We start from the raw sequence: 18,692 nt of genomic DNA on the forward strand, positions 1-18,692 counted from the left end.
ACATTTGGCTCAGGAAGCCTGACACTCGGGTCCTCGGAGCTGAAGGAGAGGAGACTGAGTGGATGAACCCGAGTCGCACCAATTAACTGGGATCTAAGTGAGCATGGGATTGGGGCTTTCTCTGCAGCTCTCATTACACACACTTACTCTCACTTGTTTGGCCAAAGTGACTAAACATTTTAGCAGTTTAAACGTGGCCGTCTTGTTGAGCAGATACTTCTATATTTATCCCTCTGACGTAAATCCAGATGCAAGCCTACCTGTTGAGTTGCACCTCACAAACATTCCAGTGTGTGGTATTTGCTCGTTCAACAAACTCCTTAACTCTTCACTGGGATTTACCGATGACCTTGAGATATGTGGATTAAACAGGCTGTTTTGCATATTTTAGATGCCCACAAATCAACATGCAACTGCACCGTCTACAGCAGGTCGGTTAGTCAGTACGTTTACATGCACTAACAGAAAGTGGAATTGTTGCCTTAATCTGACAGATATCGATTTTTTAAAAGCCACGTACACACCTTAGCTGGACTGTAGTCGAACCGAACTGAAGCTCTTCAGATCAAGCTGTTAGTGCCAGATAATGCGTCCTAATTCGAGCTATTCACGCTGAACCGAGCTAGCGACTGCCCCGGGACTCCCCCCGTCTGGAAATGACGAGCCGTGGGAGCGGGAATAATAACAGTCACGGCATCACAACAACACGGTAACAGAAGAAGAGGGAGACTTTGCTGCATCTTACCTGCAACACGGCCAGCTTAGTATGTACGACATTTACAGAGCTGCTGCATCATTAGCTTCCATTTTTTCGCATGTTGTTGTCCTCCTTTGTGCTTGTTTACTAATTGTACCGGAAGAACGCCAACGCGAAAGTGCGTGTGGCGCCACCTAGTGTCGCTGAGTCGAACGCACCTTACTCAATGGCCCTGTCCCAATACTCCCCTTACCCCTACTTTTCATCCCTACCCCTAAATTTTGCACGTTCCCGTGAGGGTAGTGGTGTCCCAATTCCTCTTTTCAACTAGGGTTAGTGGAGAAAGCGAGTGTAGTGGCTATGAATCTGTCCCTACGGATCGAGGGATTTCAGATGCTCACTAGCTGAACTAGGGCCAGAAAAATTTCCCAGAATGCTTTTCGTCGTCATTTGCTGACTGAATCAAAAACAAAAACATGGCGGACATTTCTTAATTTTTTGTGAATAAAATCAATATTTTGAGTTAGTTTCTGCATAAAAATGCGTTTTGATTACATTTCTAGCGAGAAATATATATTTTACTTTCATAATATTCACTCAGTGAATGTACATAATCACTCGTTTGCCCGTTGTTGCAAAGTCTTTTTCAAACCTCGCCAGAATAAAGGCTGATTTATGGGTCCGCGTTACACCAACACAGAGCCTACGGTGTAGGTTACGTGGCGACGCGCGCCGTACCCTACGCCGTAGGCTCTGCGTCGATTTAACGCGGAACCATAAATCAGCTCCCGAGTCGGCAGGCAGAAATCCCGAAATTTTCGGAGCAAATTTCTTAACAGGCGTAGCTACAACTGTTAGATTTCATCTATTAAACCAACATTTATCTTCCTAAATGATTTATTTCAGCCAGCGGTAATTCTTCACAGAGCTGCAGGTTTCTCCCCCGGGACGACGGCGCAGGTTGACCTGGCGATCACGTCTGTACTCCGGCTGCTGCTGCTCCAAGCCGGCGGCTCTTATCTCCGAAAACATCGGGTCAAATTTCTTAACAGGCGTTATTTGGATAAACTGAGCCCAGGTTGGGGATCTTAACGGTTACTTTTACGCCTGAAAAAATATTAAAACTTAATAAAGTGGCATATTAACAGCGCTACAGCAAAATTAAAACAGCTTTTGGCTCTCAGCTTCCTGATTTTAGGGGTGGTGCTGAAAGTAGGAGTAGTGGGTGTATTGGGACAGGGACCTGGGAAGATTTCAAGTGCCCTAAAATCTGTGGCTTCTTTTTTAGGGGTAGTAATAGAAAGTAGGGCTAGTGGTAGAAAGTAGGGGGTGTATTGGGATTGGCCCAATAATGGATGGTCTTCTCACGCATGTATACTTGAATTTCTCCGAAACTCCAGTTTAATCCTTAGCTAGATTGTTGCCAACAGCTAGATTTAGATGTGCAGGGAACCGCACTGAGTGTTGATTACACAAAGTGAACTTGGAAACAAAACACAACAAGGATACTGTAAAGATGCTCTGCTTTAATCCGAGGGAGCTGCTGTTTTCTCGGACGAACCCTGAACAGCTGTCTGGCAGAAAGGTACTAAGACCAAAGATCCCTATTTCAGTACGGGGAAACAATCAACCTCTCTTTCAGTTTTACGTCAACATGAGTGCTCTCACATGGTTCATCCTCACAGCTATTAAACAAATCAACGACACAAGATGTGACCGAATCGTGTTGATACTGAATCATATTTATTACCCATTTCTCCATCTCTCTTGAAGTGCACAGACTGAAAACAAGGAATGGCAACTGAAATGCATACTAAAGAAATGCATTGCTCTGTGATAAAAACTAAGTAATTAACAATAAAAGGTATGGGCCTAAAAAAATTAAAGGGGTGCCTCATTCTGAGGTTTGATGCAGAGCAGCGATACATGGAGTAGTTAGATGTATAAGCGTACCACATAACAACGATGAACACCGACCCTTATTTTCAGACTACTTGTTGGCAAAAAGCTCTAAAGGTGTTTATTCTTAAACTGAAACGTTGAGCTTTGAACAGTCTTTTAATCAAGTATGTGCATAACACCCCTGCTCAGTATATCTGCATGGATTCACCAGAAAGGACGCCCTTCCATACAGAAATGCTGTAAACATTGAAGTTGTTCAATAACAGAAGTTTCAAAAAATTGATAGTTCCCCGAGCCAAGGCCTCCAGCACCAGCGGCCTGCGTGTTTCGATGTGTGACCTCCTCCAACACACCTGGCTCAAATGAACTGTCATAACAGACTGGCAGATCTTGATGATGAGCCGTTGGTGATCCACTTATTTTAATCGGGATTGTTGGATCACAGAAACATCTAAAACATGTAGGACATCCGCCCTCAAGGACCAAGACCGGGAACACGGGTCAACAGACTCACTTGGTCTTTTTTTCAAAATGAGGAGCGATGTAAATGCCCAATGCAAATCAGTTCTGATAAACCAAACGTTACTTGCCAAAGCTATCAGCCATTTCCGCTTTCAGATAACCTACATGACTAGTTCTGCCAGAGATGAGAGGTTAAACCCCACATAGTTGGGCTATCTTGCCCTTACCCTGCACATTTCTGCCGATGTTGAGACCTGCTGACATCCCACAGCCCGGTTTATTCACGTCATCCGGGAGCTCGATAAGCGCTTTCTCAGGAGCAACATTAAAAAGTTCACTAGTTCCTTCACCACTAGATGCAAACCCAGATACATCCGGGTTGGGAGTTGGGGCAACGGCCATCCAGCTACCAGACATCAGGGAATAGATACCAAGCATATAACAACTCTATAAACCAAATGCACGATTCATACCTTGTTTTATTTAATTATTTCTTTTTTCAAAAGATTCCTCTAGCCCCTTTCCGATCCTCCTTCCTGTAACCGTTGTAGTTGATGTGGATATATTGATAAGATAATTACATTATGAACTATAAATAAATTAGTCTGTATTAAGCTTCACCTGGAAACCTATAAAAAGCAAGTAGCCCAGAGCGGCCCGGAGCAGCCTAGAGCAGCAGAGGAGCGACAATGAGAGAGATAACACGCATAACCCCAGCTAGGAAACCTCTCTCCTCTGGGATCAAGCTCGGAGCCTTTAGGCTACAACAAAAGCAGTTCACTGTTAACGTGGCCATGTAAACACATATGTCAGTTTCAGGTGTCGTCACCCGTCAAAATGTAACGTATTGTCACTGTAATGCAGCAAGACCCTTACAACACATCAGGGGATTCATATAATTATAGTAAAACTCAAGTTTGTCTATCCGGTGCAAATGTGCTGCATGAAGCACAAGCTTTGGTGTATTTTTGTTACGTTTTTTGCAATACTGCTCCGGTGCGAAAAGGGAATTCATTTCAGAGCAGCTTAACCTCTGATGGCTAGATTTTTCCCTGGATACGTTTGAGGAAATCTAATGCCTTTTTCACAAATGTATTAATATGCATAAATGGAGTTTGAATTTTTTGAACCTACAAACACATTTTCATTGCAGTTATCAGCATTTTCACATCTAAAATTCAAGAATCCCCAATGAAAATCAGCTACTTATATATGCACTGCCACCAAATGTATGCAGATTATCCATCATGCGATGTAACTTTAGAATCTGCCACCACAGGGAGACTTCTCCCAGACCCATGAGAAAAAAGTGATAAGTTAATGAATTATTGAGAGCACAGGGGATGGCAGACAAAGAGTGAAAGCAATGGATCCCAGTCACTTCTGCACCCCATCTGCAGTCAAAGAATTCCCCAAAAGATTGATTCATTGTTAACACAGCCTGACAGCCTGTGTGAGGGAGAAAGAAAGTGGTAGATAAAGGAACAGAGAATAGGGGACAGGGGGCTCCATTTGCCAAGAATATGAGCTGAAGCCGTTCACTGGACAGGTTCCCACAGTGGATATTCTTCCACTTGCAAAAATACCACATACCGTCACTGATTAACGGCGTTCAATGAGACTCAAATAAAAAAATAAAAAAAAGTATGCTCATCTGATAGCTGTAAACTGACATGATCACTATTCTCACTAGCTCATTCCCAGCTACGTGCCACTAATTGGCTTTCTATTGCATGAGTGGCCGGACCATGTTCAAACATGACAAAAACATCAGAATGATTTCAGAGACTTGGGGTGGGGGGGGAGGACAAAAACCCCCCCAAGATGTCAGTGCCTGCAAGTATTGGCAGGGACGGCCCCAGGCAGAGACATACAACACATCGAGATCTCAGCCATTTCAGTGGATTGACTAACCTGCCACCTCATTGTTTGCTTGCACATGAGTGTGCTCTCCAGGAATGTCCTCTTACAACCTGAAAACAACTGTGCTCAGCAATACACCTTTTCCAGCTCAAACTGGGACTCAACCTGAACTCCATCAATTATCCTCTGCTCTCAAATACAGGCATCTGCCTCTCGCTCTCGTGTACCTGCTTTATTAACGAAAGCCAAAATTTAATCATGCTTTAATGGGCCATTGCAATCAAGAATACTAAATCTCACTGCAGTCATGCAGTTAAATGACAGGTGTGGTGGATTTCCAAGAGCAGCCGTACTGAACTACTTAGTTCCAGTTTGGTTGACGGTAATGATAGCAGAAATATCGCTATCTAAACAAAAAAAAAAACAAGATGGGTCATCAAAAACTGCAGCTGGTTAAAGTCATAAATTTAAATGCAACCTATTATGAAAAAATAAAACTTGTATTTCTCTGCTGGAGGCGAGAGCTGAAAACCAATCATGACACAACCCTATCACTTTATTTAGGACCAGTTAAATGTAAAATTTCAGTCATTAAAGGAACCGTTAAGATTTTCTATAGACCGTTACATCACTGAGCAGCTTCAGAATAGCATCATCTAGGCGTCTAATCAACAAACAACAAATAGAGTGATATTCCCTGATCACAGTGTTAATCATGTCCATATGAGAGGAGAAGTTACGTGGGGAATTTTACTCCTCTGCTACCTGGCTGGAGGCTGTTATGTCACTTCAGTTCCAACCTGCAGCCCAGGGTTTTAGCAGTCTGGGCCGTTTAACACACGGCTCACGTCCAACCGGAGACAAAAGGAAATCAAAGTAATTTTTTTTTTTACTCTACATTTTAATTATCATGATGTTGTGTGTATGTGGGGAAATGGGGTTTGCATGACGGGTGGGCAGGGTTTGGGCCCTGTTTTAACTTTTTTTAAATAGTAAATTTTTTTAAACATGTAAAAGCACTTTGTGCTACATATCATGTATGAAAAATGCTTAATACATTAAGTTTGATTGATTTAAATATTTTTAGAAAAGTATGTTTTACCAGTACGGCTTGCGGTGTGTGCTGCCCTGAGTTCCCATGTTAGGTTATTTAAGATCTCTAGGAGTAACATATACTAGTAACAATCATCTATCCAGGTTGACATCTATATGGAAGCACCAAACTACACACCATAACAAATGACAAGAAAATTCCTTGCCCCAGAAATACTCTGCCAATTGGTAAACAAACAAAACAGTGGAATTAGAACTAGGGGTGCAACAAGCAATAATTGTAGGATAGCAAAACGTAGAACAACATTTGGACAGTCATCCTTCTCGGTAATAGGTACCAAATTATGTAATACACTGAACCTGAAATCAAAATATCGACAGCTCAAGGTTTTTAGCACACAAGTAAAACAATGACTGAAACTGAGACAAGCCTGTGACGATTGACTTTAACATACTGTACCACTGTATTATTTTAGTTTTCTGTCCTTATCTGGTTTCTGTTTTGGCTTCTTGTCTTTGTATTGTCTTTATTCTGTTTAGCATTTTAATGGTTTTGTACTGTTTTAAAGGAGCATGAGGCTCCTTTAAGAAATGAGACTCATTAGCGCCACGACGACCGTCGGGGGTACTGCAGCCAAGAGCGAAGCTGGCACGGGAGCGAAGCTGGCACGGGAGCGCGCATGCAGCGTCATTTGACGTCACATCCGCAGGACAGCGCGGGAAATTCGGGTCCAGAATTGCAGCGCATTTTGCAGCACACAGCCTGTTCAAGGCAACGGAGAGATACACTAGAGGGCTCATTCTTTTGGTTTGGAACGCTTCATCTGACATTATTACTAGAAAACTTAAAACGTATACGATTTTTTTTTTCATAAATCCTGCCTCATTCTCCTTTAACTCTGCTTTCGAATTTTAAGTAAAGGCCTAACCAGGAACAGGGGTTGCAAATTAGCTCTGGCTAGAAACCTGTATGTATGACATCTGTTTTGTACTTTTTATGAAATAATGTTTGATACATTTGTCCCTGTTCAATAAACGTAGTAATAATAATAATAATAATAATAATAATAATAAACGGTAGACCGGTGTAAAGGCTTGTGGCTCACTTCACACACTAAAGCAGCTGCTGTGAACAGAGGCATAGAGCCGTGGTTAAAGGGGGAGCTGCACTACTGTATATCTGCAGGACGGGGACCGATGCATGTCGGGTATTTAACCAAGACTTCAGCAAAACTTTAAGAATGCCTCAAAATGTGTCCGTGTGGACAAATCACCAAAAAGCAATGCATCTTTAAATGTTCAATTCCCCTTTATACGTTTATTCATATAGTTTTCTTTCACAGAAAACGCCACTAAGAGCCTGAAATCATATAAAAATACAGAAATAATGTGAATCACGCAATCACGCTTCACATGAACCTACACTGTAATGCACGGCGGACCGCCTGATAAAAGACATAATTATCAAAGTCATTGAACTGTACTGTGAAAAATAAACACAACTCAATGTCACTAGATAACCAAAACAAATGAAATGAATCGATGTTTTGAATCCAGGCTAGAACAGTTATAAACAGAGTCGAGATGAGCAGCGAATCACAGCCGACGACTCGTAAACTTTGTTGTTGGTGGATAATGAAAAAGCCAATACACACGAAAAACAAAGGGAATGACTCATTATCAGGCCGGATCTGGAGTTATTTCGACCGTGATTGAAGCTGGTGAAACAACCGCGTCTTGAGCAACATTTCATAACAAATAAACAGTGATAATAAGGTGGATCGTTGGAACACGGTAGCTTAGAAAAATCCCGTCTGCTCGGAAGCGAACACACAGCAAACTGCTCCCGGCACCAACCTGCGCGCTAAAACACACGCAAGTGGACATGTCTCAAACTTGTACACGAGCAAATCATAAACAACCTGCGAAAACTCACCGGCGTCGACGCTTTCATTGACTAAACCAGTTTACTTGACGCCTCTACAAACTCTCCGCCATCTTCGGCAACACGGTGTTTGTTTAAATGGGAAACACTCCCAGAGCGGAGGGAGCCAGCTTGTAGAGGAGCACCGGGGATTCTGGGTAATGTAGTCTCTTTGTACCTACGAGCTCCGTCGGTCTGCCGGGCGCGAACCTGGAAGAGAACTACACGTACACTAGTACCCTTAGGTGATATGACCAGTTATCGCTGATATTATTAGAGGAGATATTTAATTTTTATTTATAGGCTGGCAGAGACGCAGCTTTGTACAAATACATTATTCTTACCCACTGCATACAATTATAAAAATACTTTTAATTAAATTCAAATAGATACAATTTTCATTTTACACGTTTAGCAGAACACAAATAGGAATTTGGAAATTAGTGTACATATTCATTATTTATGTGTAAGCCAGAATTTCACCCAATTGTTAAACAAAATATTTTATTCACACCATTCCACATATTAACCTCATAAAACGATCCACTAATGCAAGTAAGAAAGCACATATGCATGCTGAATCTTTCCGTCCAGATTGTTGGTGCAGTGGAGTGAGTGTTGAGCCACTATAATCCTCGAGTATCCTCAGATGACAGAAGAAACTTGTCTTTGGTGATCTCTCAGGCACACCAGTTTCCAACTTTCAGTTGAAAGCGAAGGCCAAAATTAGTGGCAGAACAATAGAATGAGAGTGAACTCATTCTTACCTGTCTAAACAACATTTCTTCTGCAGTTTTTAACAAAAACATTGAGCTGAAAAACCCTGAAGGGCACACATGCATACGAAAATTGTGTTTTATAATAATGAGATGGAAGTTTAGGTCACCACAGCTGTTGCAGCAATCTGCTTTAAGCTACCAATAAAAAAAGAGAAGAAGAATCTGCACTAGAAAGTAGTCCCTTGAAGAGTCACATGGTGTTTTAGCATGAGTAGTAAGCAAGTCGTACACATGTTATCAATAGTAATGTAAAAAAAATCCCATTGGTTCAGGTTTGAGCACACTGGTTCTTAAAAGACCCTGAGCGGTCTCTGAAGTGATGGACAACTGATGACGTGCTTTTATTTCTTTGCACGTATGTTTTGGTCTTTTTTAGGTCTCGTGTGTCAGGGAGCCTCGGTCACATTCCACAGAAACCCAAAGAAGGGCCCGTGGTCCTCAGTTTGTGCCCCTTCCCCCACCAAACATGGTAAACGGCCACCCCCCTCAGTAAGTGTGAGACACTTTATCCCACCCTCCCCCCCAATTCGCCCCCTCTCCACTTTGAAATGACAGGAGATAACAGTTTAAAAGGACAGGACATAGCCCCATAATCACTAATGTATTCAGACTGGTTTACCTGCAAACACCAACCAGCATGCCTTTCTTTGTGCCAAACCTCCCCCTCCCCCTATTCCCAACACCATGCAATAAATCACAAAAACAAGCTTTAATGGATCCATCACCGTCTATGACTTTGAACGCATCAATTTCAAGTTATTTATAAAAATCTGTAGGTTTTAAAAAAAAAAAAGTGAAAGTGTTTGGTTAAATACTGTCAAAATATTTCTTCTTGGAATTCAATCAAAACATTTAAGTGTAGGAAAGCAGTAAAATAAAGACATTGAAAGCATATACCTTTAAAATATTGAACAGACTTTGGTGTAAAAGTTGATCACGTGAAGGAAACCAGTAAGACTGGTAAATCAGACCAACTTACCACCACAGGAAGATTTATTTTTCCGCACAAATGTTTCCATGGTACTGACCTCTGAGCTGTACCCTGGAAAATCTAGCCAGAGCGCCATCTAGAGGACGGGGATGCTCATTACAGAACAGACAAAGGTCACACAGGGGCATTTTGAGGACACTAACCTCAGTCTGGACATCTGACGGTCGAAGACGACTCGCACACGTGATGTGAATGTAGATATCCATCCATCCATTTTTCTATACCCGCTTTATCCTCTGCAGGGTCACGAGGGTCTGCTGGAGCCTAATTCCCAGCTCATTTCAGACCAGAGGCAGCGGTTACACCCTGGACAGGTCGCTAGTCCATCGCAGTGACACATATACAGACAGACATGCCAACATACATTTAAAAACATGTCATTCTCTTTTGGTTTTTAAGAAAAGGGTTTGTAAAGCTATTTTTGAAGCTTATAAGTGCAATTGACTATCTGTAAATGTTTCTTTGCTTTTCTGTTGTTTCTTTGCTTTTCTATTGTCCCTTTGCTTTTCTGGAGGTCGGTAGCCAAAAAAAGAAAGTTGGTACAATAGGATAGGCTTTTATAAGCAGTCTGCTTCAGCCTATGCCTTTCATTCAGTCATTGTTCAACACATGATTATTGGTTTTGTATGAAATGTTAATGCTGTGCACAATGTTTTTTTTTGGTGTTGTGTTTCTGTTGTCATGACTGAATAAACTTCATTCATTCATTCATTCATTCATTCATTCATTCATTCATTCATTCATTCATTCATTCATTCACAACCAGACACACTCACACCTACAGGCAATTTAGAATCACCAATTAACCTACTATTGGTTTATTTGTAAGGATCCCCATTAGCTATGCCCTTAAACACAGCTAGTCTTACTGGGGTCCACATTAAAAACAATACATTTAAAACATACAGTTAAAAATAAGAAATAAATAAAGAAAACGAAATAACACGACAAACCTACATTAAACTTTACCGTACATGTAAATTATTATATTAAAGCAAAAAAAATAATACATGAAACATTCCAATATACAATAAAACATCATCTAGGCCATGAGAATCAGATCAAAAATACATATCACCCTGTCCAGTATGTATATGTATCTCATCTGTATACAGGACTGTCTCAGAAAATTAGAATATTGTGATAAAGTTCTTTATTTTCTGTAATGCAATTAAAAAAACAAAAATGTCATACATTCTGGATTCATTACAAATCAACTGAAATATTGCAAGCCTTTTATTATTTTAAAATTGCTGATTATGGCTTACAGTTTAAGATTAAGATTCCCAGAATATTCAAATTTTTTGAGATAGGATATTTGAGTTTTCTTAAACTATAAGCCATAATCAACAATATTAAAATAATAAAAGGCTTGCAATATTTCAGTAGATTTGTAATGAATCCAGAATGTATGACATTTTTGCATTACAGAAAATAAAGGACTTTATCACAATATTCTAATTTTCTGAGACAGTCCTGTATATGTATCTGTATTAGTGTGCGTGTATGGTTTCCTATACATATGATATTCCAAGATGTTTCTTAATTTGCTTTTTGAATATTGATTTCTGTGTTAATTTATACATATAGTGGTAAATAATTCCATGATTTCATTGATCTATATTCTATTGTATGCTTCAGAAAATTAGTGTTTGGCTTATGAAGTGAAAACCGGCTCTTTGTTGCCTGTCTAGTGGCGGATGGATACGACTCTAGATTGTTTTGGATTGTAAAACCTTCCATATTGAAAACAGAAGTGCAGCATTCATTCTGTCCTCAACTTTTAACCGTTGTAGACAGAAGTGCCTGCTGGTGATACTGGTATTATATATATGGACACTGGAGAACAAGGTGCTGCCTTGTTCTGAACCAGCTGGAGTTTATTTAAATCTTTTTTAGTAGCATTGGCCCAAACTATTGGCAGTAGTCAAGCTGTGAGAGAACAATATTGTTTAGTACTATTTTAGTCAATTCTGATGTTAGATATTTTCTGCAAAACTATAAATATGACAGTTTGTCTGTGGGGTTTCTCTGTTCTCATAATGTCCATGAAAAGGCAGGAGCAGCACTTCAAAATGACCTTTCATTGTGTCTCGGGAGGCCCAGAGAGCAGAAGTTGTTGATTCAATGTTAAGTTTTGGTCAGAAAGGTTGGTTTTTTGGTTTACGGTTCAGCTCTAGGTTCAAACCTAGAGAACTGTAATAGATTTAATAATAACATTGAGTTATAATTGGAATTATAATCCTTTAAAAAAGCCTCTGTTGCAAGACCATAATGCAAAAATAAAATACCGGTATATAAAATATGTGGCTTTCAGGTTGTGACAAATTTGGTATTAAGCATTAATATATACTCAGACAACTGGGAAGAAGAAGAAGAAAACAACAAAAACTAAACATAACTCGTCCAGAATAATAACCATAATAGCGTCGTTAATCACAACATTAATGCGAAAGTAGAATCTTTAGTCATTAACTCCTTTATACAACTTTAAATATGAAGAATGTCCCAACGTCTCAGCCCCAATACAAAGCAAAACCCGGAAACGGTTGCAGATCGCTCCCATCTAGGGTCGCCAACCGTCCCTTGAGAAATTGAATCGTCCCGTATTTATAAACTAAAGTACGTGTCCCGTATTGAGCTGAAAAGGGACGCACTTTGTCCAGTATTACTTTGTCCCTTATTAGGGGACAAAGTGAGAGTCAGAAAATAGTCATAAAATGCCAATGGAAAATAGCATTGAGCTGTTGAGTTCATGGTTTTTTTTTTTCTGTTTTACTACAACTGTAGCTACAGTCATGGCCTTTAAGGCGACAAATATGTTTACAAGTTTTCTACAGACTTTCTGTTTGCACTTTTGTTATTGCACAAAAAATGTGCACTATTACAGAATGGATGTTCTGGTTTTTTTCTATTGTTTTATATTAATTTATAACATTTTAAGTTAACCAGGACAGGTTTCTATTTAAGAAAGATACTTATTTTATTGATTATATGAGCAAATCATTAAATTGCGAACTTCTCAGATCGCCAAGACTATGTCTCCGTGGAGACAGAACTGTGGTACCTCTGTTGAACAAATATAGTTTTACAATATTAAAAACTGGCCTAATAACATGTGCACGGACTATTCTGAGGTGTTGGTGAACCACAAGCCCCCACACTGAGTACGTGGAGAACACAGATGATGGAGACAGTGGCGTGTGAGAAGATGCTGGGAAGATTAAACTGTGAAAATGATATGGTAAAAGAAAAATGGAATACTTTTGGTAGACAGATGTGTTAACTTTGCCTGCCTTTGCCGATTTACTTTCTTGCCTGTCTTAATTTTGGTTCATTTATTTTCAGATTTTTCAGATTTATTTTATTTATTTATTTATTACTATTATTGCTATTTTTGACCTCCATGTTGTCTGTTGTATTTGATGTTCATTTTGTATGTTGCAATAATGAAAAAATAATAAAAACCTTGAATTACAAAAAAAAAAATAGAACGAAACTTATTTTATTCAGTTCATTTTGTTATTTTGTAATAAAGTGAATTGCTGGATAATAATTTGTTTTCCATGTGTTCATGGCATTCAGAAATGTGCATCTAATTCAATTCAGGTTCTACGACGGAGTATTAGGGCCAAACTAAAAATTGAAATTACGAGAATAAAGTCATAATATAATGAGAATAAAGTCGTAAAATTACGTGAATAAAGTCATAATGTTGCGAAAATAAAGTCATAATAGAATAAAGTCGTAATATTACGAGAATACAGCCGTAAAATTACGAGAATAAAGTCGTAATATTACGAGAATAAAGTCGTAACATTACGAGAATAAAGTCGTAATATTACGAGAATAAAGTAGTAATATTACGAAAATATAGTAGTAATATTATGAGAATAAATTCATAATATTACGAGAATAAAGTCGTAACATTACGAGAATAAAGTCATAATATAATGAGAATAAAGTCGTAAAATTACGTGAATAAAGTCATAATGTTGCGAAAATAAAGTCGTAAAATTACGTGAATAAAGTCATAATGTTGCGAAAATAAAGTCATAATAGAATAAAGTCGTAATATTACGAGAATACAGCCGTAAAATTACGAGAATAAAGTCGTAATATTACGAGAATAAAGTCGTAACATTACGAGAATAAAGTCGTAATATTACGAGAATAAAGTAGTAATATTACGAAAATATAGTAGTAATATTATGAGAATAAATTCATAATATTACGAGAATAAAGTCGTAACATTACGAGAATAAAGTCATAATATAATGAGAATAAAGTCGTAAAATTACGTGAATAAAGTCATAATGTTGCGAAAATAAAGTCATAATAGAATAAAGTCGTAATATTATGAGAATGCAGTCGTAAAATTACGAGAATAAAGTCGTAATATTACGAAAATAAAGTCGTAACATTACGAGTATAAAGTCGTAATATTACAAGAATAAAGTGGTAATTTATGAGAATAAAGTCGTAACATTACGAGAATAAAGTCATAATATAATGAGAATAAAGTCGTAAAATTACGTGAATAAAGTCATAATGTTGCGAAAATAAAGTCATAATAGAATAAAGTCGTAATATTATGAGAATACAGTCGTAAAATTACGAGAATAAAGTCGTAATATTACGAAAATAAAGTCGTAACATTACGAGTATAAAGTCGTAATATTACAAGAATAAAGTGGTAATTTATGAGAATAAAGTCGTAATATTACGAGAATAAAGTGGTAATTTATGAGAACTCTAACAGGAAGAGCATCTTCTCCCTGTGTTAAAATGAGGAATATCTTGTGAAGTTATATTTATATATTATATTATATATTACGACTTTATTCTCACAACGTTATGACTTTATTCTGTTAATTCTACGACTTTATTTTCGTAATTTCCATTTTTTTTTGGTCTTAGTTTGGCCCTAATACTCCGTCGTAAGGTTCGAGTCAAACAGTTAAAAAAACGTTTCACTCACAAAAAAGGGGCTAAAAAAATTCACCACCAGGAAGGGTGAAGGCAGTCGGGTCGGCCGGCCCTGACGATGAGGTGACCCTTATTTATTTTTCAGGGAGTTCAACCCTAGTCCCATCCCAGCTCGTCCCGCACATGCAGGCGGGAGCTGGGTGAAACGCAGACGACGGGAAACGCGGACGACGGACGGGGCAGCGCTGCTGTTGTTCAGACCACCGTGAAGCAGCACCCATGGGTTCCGGTTCAGTACCGGTGTAATGATGGAGCTGGCTGAGGGGACGGAGGTCGCGTCCCCCAAGAGCCAGCCGTCTGCCCGGCTGCGTCTGGGTTTCCAGAAGCTTCCGGCTTTGACCTTCACCGTGACACCGCCAGAACCCAAGGGTTTTTAAAACCTGAGCTGGCTTTGCAGCTCCTGGAACGGCTGCTTTCTTTTAAGCTGACAGCTGAGTGTGTATAAAGGCGTCATTGTAGTTTAAATGCAACTGTGAACTACTGACAGGAAAATAACGGCCAGCACCGTCACAGACTGAGGAAGAACTAGGACATCAGACCCTTCCAGACCAAAGCACCAAAGTCAAATTAAAAACACAGCTGAACATATTCTTTTGTGTTTTGTTAGGTCTTTAAATTTACAGCTCAGGAGTCAAAACAGCGCTGAGTAGCTAAAGTACACAGCCCAAATGACATGATTGTGTTGACTTATCTACCTGTGGAGGTAACAGAAACATCCCCCGGATGAGTTATGGTTCTGCGTCAAAACGACGCCGTGCCTACGGCGTGTGGTGAGCGTCGACGCGTTTTTTTGTAATTCAAGGTTTTTATAATTTTTTCATTATTGCAACATACAAAATGAACATCAAATACAACAGACAACATGGATGTCAAAAATAGCAATAATAGTACAAAATAAATAAATAAAATAAATCTGAAAAATCTGAAAATAAATGAACTTAAATTAAGACAGGCAGGTTAGTAAATCGGCAAAGGCAGGCAAAATTAACACATCTGTCTACCAAAAGTATTCCATTTTTCTTTTACCATATCATTTTCACAGTTTAATCTTCCCAGCATCTTCTCACACGCCACTGTCTCCATCATCTGTGTTTTCCACGTACTCTGTGCGGGAACTTGGGGTTCCCTCCAACACCTCAGAACAGTCTGTGCACATGTTATTGCACAGCGTGGATTTGACGCAGAACCATAACTCAAGCTTAAGACACAAAAACTGTCTGGTTACCAAACTGAAAACATCCATCCATCCATTATCTATACCCGCTATATCCTTTGCAGGGTTACAGGGGTCTGCTGGAGTCTATCCCGGCTAATTTTCAGTGGTTATCAGTGGTTCACCTGGACAGGTCACCAGTCCATGACAGGGCCACATAAACAAACAACCAGACATACTCTCACTCACAACTACGGGCAACTAACTAACTAACTAACTAAAAAACTAACTATTTCTGCTGTAAAGTTGGACATTTTAACAAGAAGGTGAACTCACTGTCCTGGTGGTCAGTAGAGGAACTGCAGGTCTGGATCCTCTAGTGGTCAGTAGAGGAACTGCAGGTCTGGATCCTCTAGTGGTCGGTAGAGGAACTGCAGGTCTGGATCCTCTAGTGGTCGGTAGAGGAACTGCAGGTCTGGATCCTCTAGTGGTCAGTAGAGGAACTGCAGGTCTTGATCCTCTAGTGGTCAGTAGAGGAACTGCAGGTCTGGATCCTCTAGTGGTCAGTAGAGGAACTGCAGGTCTGGATCCTCTAGTGGTCGGTAGAGGAACTGCAGGTCTTGATCCTCTAGTGGTCGGTAGAGGAACTACAGGTCTGGATCCTGGATTCTCCATTTCAATTTTTATTTATTATTTATTAAGTATCTCATAGCTATTGTTTTTGTCCATCACTCCTGTAGTTTCTTGTGCTGGCCCTCTTTTCTCTTCTTTTTTGTGCATGTTTGCACAAAAGGTAGCCCCCCCCCCCACCCCCGGTCATCCCGTTGCTGCTTCCACCTGCCTGTGCCCCCCCCCCCTGGTCATCCCGTTGCTGCTTCCACCTGCCTGCGGTCTCACCCCCCCCCCCCGGTCATCCCGTTGCTGCTTCCACCTGCCTGCGGTCCCCCCCCGCCCCCCCGGTCAACCGGTTGCTGCTTCCACCTGCCTGCGGTCTCCCCCCCTCCCGGTCATCCCGTTGCTGCTTCCACCTGCCTGCGGTCTCCCCCCACTCCCGGTCATCCCGTTGCTGCTTCCACCTGCCTGCGGTCTCCCCCCACTCCCGGTCATCCCGTTGCTGCTTCCACCTGCCTGCGGTCTCCCCCCACTCCCAGTCATCCCGTTGCTGCTTCCACCTGCCTGCGGTCTCCCCCCACCCCTCTCTGGTCCTCCCGTTGCTGCCTCCACCAGCCTGCTGTGTGCTGCTGACGTCCCCGACTCCCCCAGTCTGGCCTTCGGCAGGAGGGTCCCCCCTTATGATCCAGGTCCTGGAGTTTTTACCTGCCATTGTTTATGAATTGCTCGGGGTTTATGTTTATGTTCTGGTCTCTGGAAAGCGTCTAGAGACAACATCTGTTGTATTAGACGCTATACAAATAAAATTTAATTGAATTGAATCCTCTAGTGGTCAGTAGAGGAACTGCAGGTCTGGATCCAGACTCTAGTGGTCGGTAGAGGAACTGCAGGTCTGGATCCAGACTCTAGTGGTCGGTAGAGGAACTGCAGGTCTGGATCCAGACTCTAGTGGTCGGTAGAGGAACTGCAGGTCTGGGTCCTCTAGTGGTCGGTAGAGGAACTGCAGGTCTGGATCTGAGTGTTGTCTCGGTGACTCAGGACAGTTGAAACAGAAACAGGAAGCTGCTCATCTGGACCGGGAACATCTGGGTCCCTCATCTGACAGTAATTTAACTTTTGTTCTGATTTTTATTGCTGTGATTAAACCTTCAGGGAACAAACAGGGTGCTTTCATCTGAGTTTTTGTTTCATTTATCTGCGGCTGTTCTTGGTTCCCGTGTTTGTTGGTTGTAGTTGAGGGTGGAGGCTTGTGAGACAGTGAAACCGGGCCTGTCCTCCGCATGGCTACGACGGAGCCCACCCCCCCCATGGTGACACCAACACCTTCACTGCTGCCGCGGTTCAGCTGCTGATCACAACCTGGCCTGGGTTTTCCACAACCGGGGCCTGGGTATTCCAGCGCTTCAGAACTGGGGGCCGGGTTTTCCGGTGTTCTGCCAATCCTTGCTACCTGCCGAGAAATGCTACTTTGTGGTTCTGCGCACGCGCACAGTCCATTTTCAAAGTTTGATTGCCACGCCACCAAGTTCTTGCACGATGTAAAATTGATAATATGGGATGTTGAATATTTGATCCTTCAAAATACACTACCCATGACATGAATTGCATTACACTTTGTGAACATTATACGATAAAGAGAAAAAAAAACCAATTCTATCGCTTTATTTGATATTCATTCAGTCATTGGCCTTTATTTAACCAGGCGCCGCAGAATCGCACTTTGGCTTTCTTTTTTTAGCCTTTTTAGCAGGTAGAGCCGTTACATTCGACGTGACGTGTACAGATTGGTCAGAGTTTTTACAGGATTAAAGCTGTCAGAGAGGTCGGATTTTTTTTCTTTCCTTTTTCCGAACACATTATTCACTGGCTACTCTCAGGATGGAAGGACCATTTCACCCAATATAACAATAAATGTTTTTGAATACGAGACTATACCTTTAACCAGGCAGGTCATTAAGAACACATTCTTATTTACAATGACGGTCTGGCAAGAGACAAGGACCACTTGAGGGAAAGGGAAGTGGTTTAGGGAGTAAAACACAGTAAAAGTGTAGCTCTGCAAAGGTAGAAAACCATTAGGGAGTATTTTTTTTGGCAAAGTAGCAGAAATTGGCAGAACACCGGGTTTCCTGGTTATCAGAACCAGGGCCCGGGTTTTCAGCTAAACAAAAGGACAGGCATCCCGGAAGTGCGGCAGCCAATCAGCGTCGCGCTCTCATCGGCCGCGCCGGCCAATCACAGCCCGGCTCTCAGAGCGCAGCGGCAGC

At 40.9% G+C, this 18,692-nt stretch overlaps 1 protein-coding gene across 4 annotated transcripts in view; it reads right to left on the reverse strand.

Annotated features, from left to right (window-relative positions):
* The window catches only part of ncoa3 (nuclear receptor coactivator 3), a 57,656-nt gene extending 49,638 nt beyond the window's left edge, over positions 1–8,018 (reverse strand). For 3 of the 4 annotated variants that reach the window (XM_061728057.1, XM_061728059.1, XM_061728055.1), the window contains exon 1: positions 7,914–7,988. The gene's annotated coding sequence lies outside the window, so the exon portion shown is untranslated. Of the gene's footprint in view, positions 1–7,913 lie in introns of all 4 variants that reach the window. The other variant, XM_061728056.1, reaches the window with a different exon arrangement.
* Between the last annotated feature and the right edge of the window lie 10,674 nt (positions 8,019–18,692).

This window comes from Cololabis saira, chromosome 8, assembly GCF_033807715.1.
Source record: "Cololabis saira isolate AMF1-May2022 chromosome 8, fColSai1.1, whole genome shotgun sequence".
Lineage (NCBI taxonomy): Eukaryota > Metazoa > Chordata > Actinopteri > Beloniformes > Belonidae > Cololabis > Cololabis saira.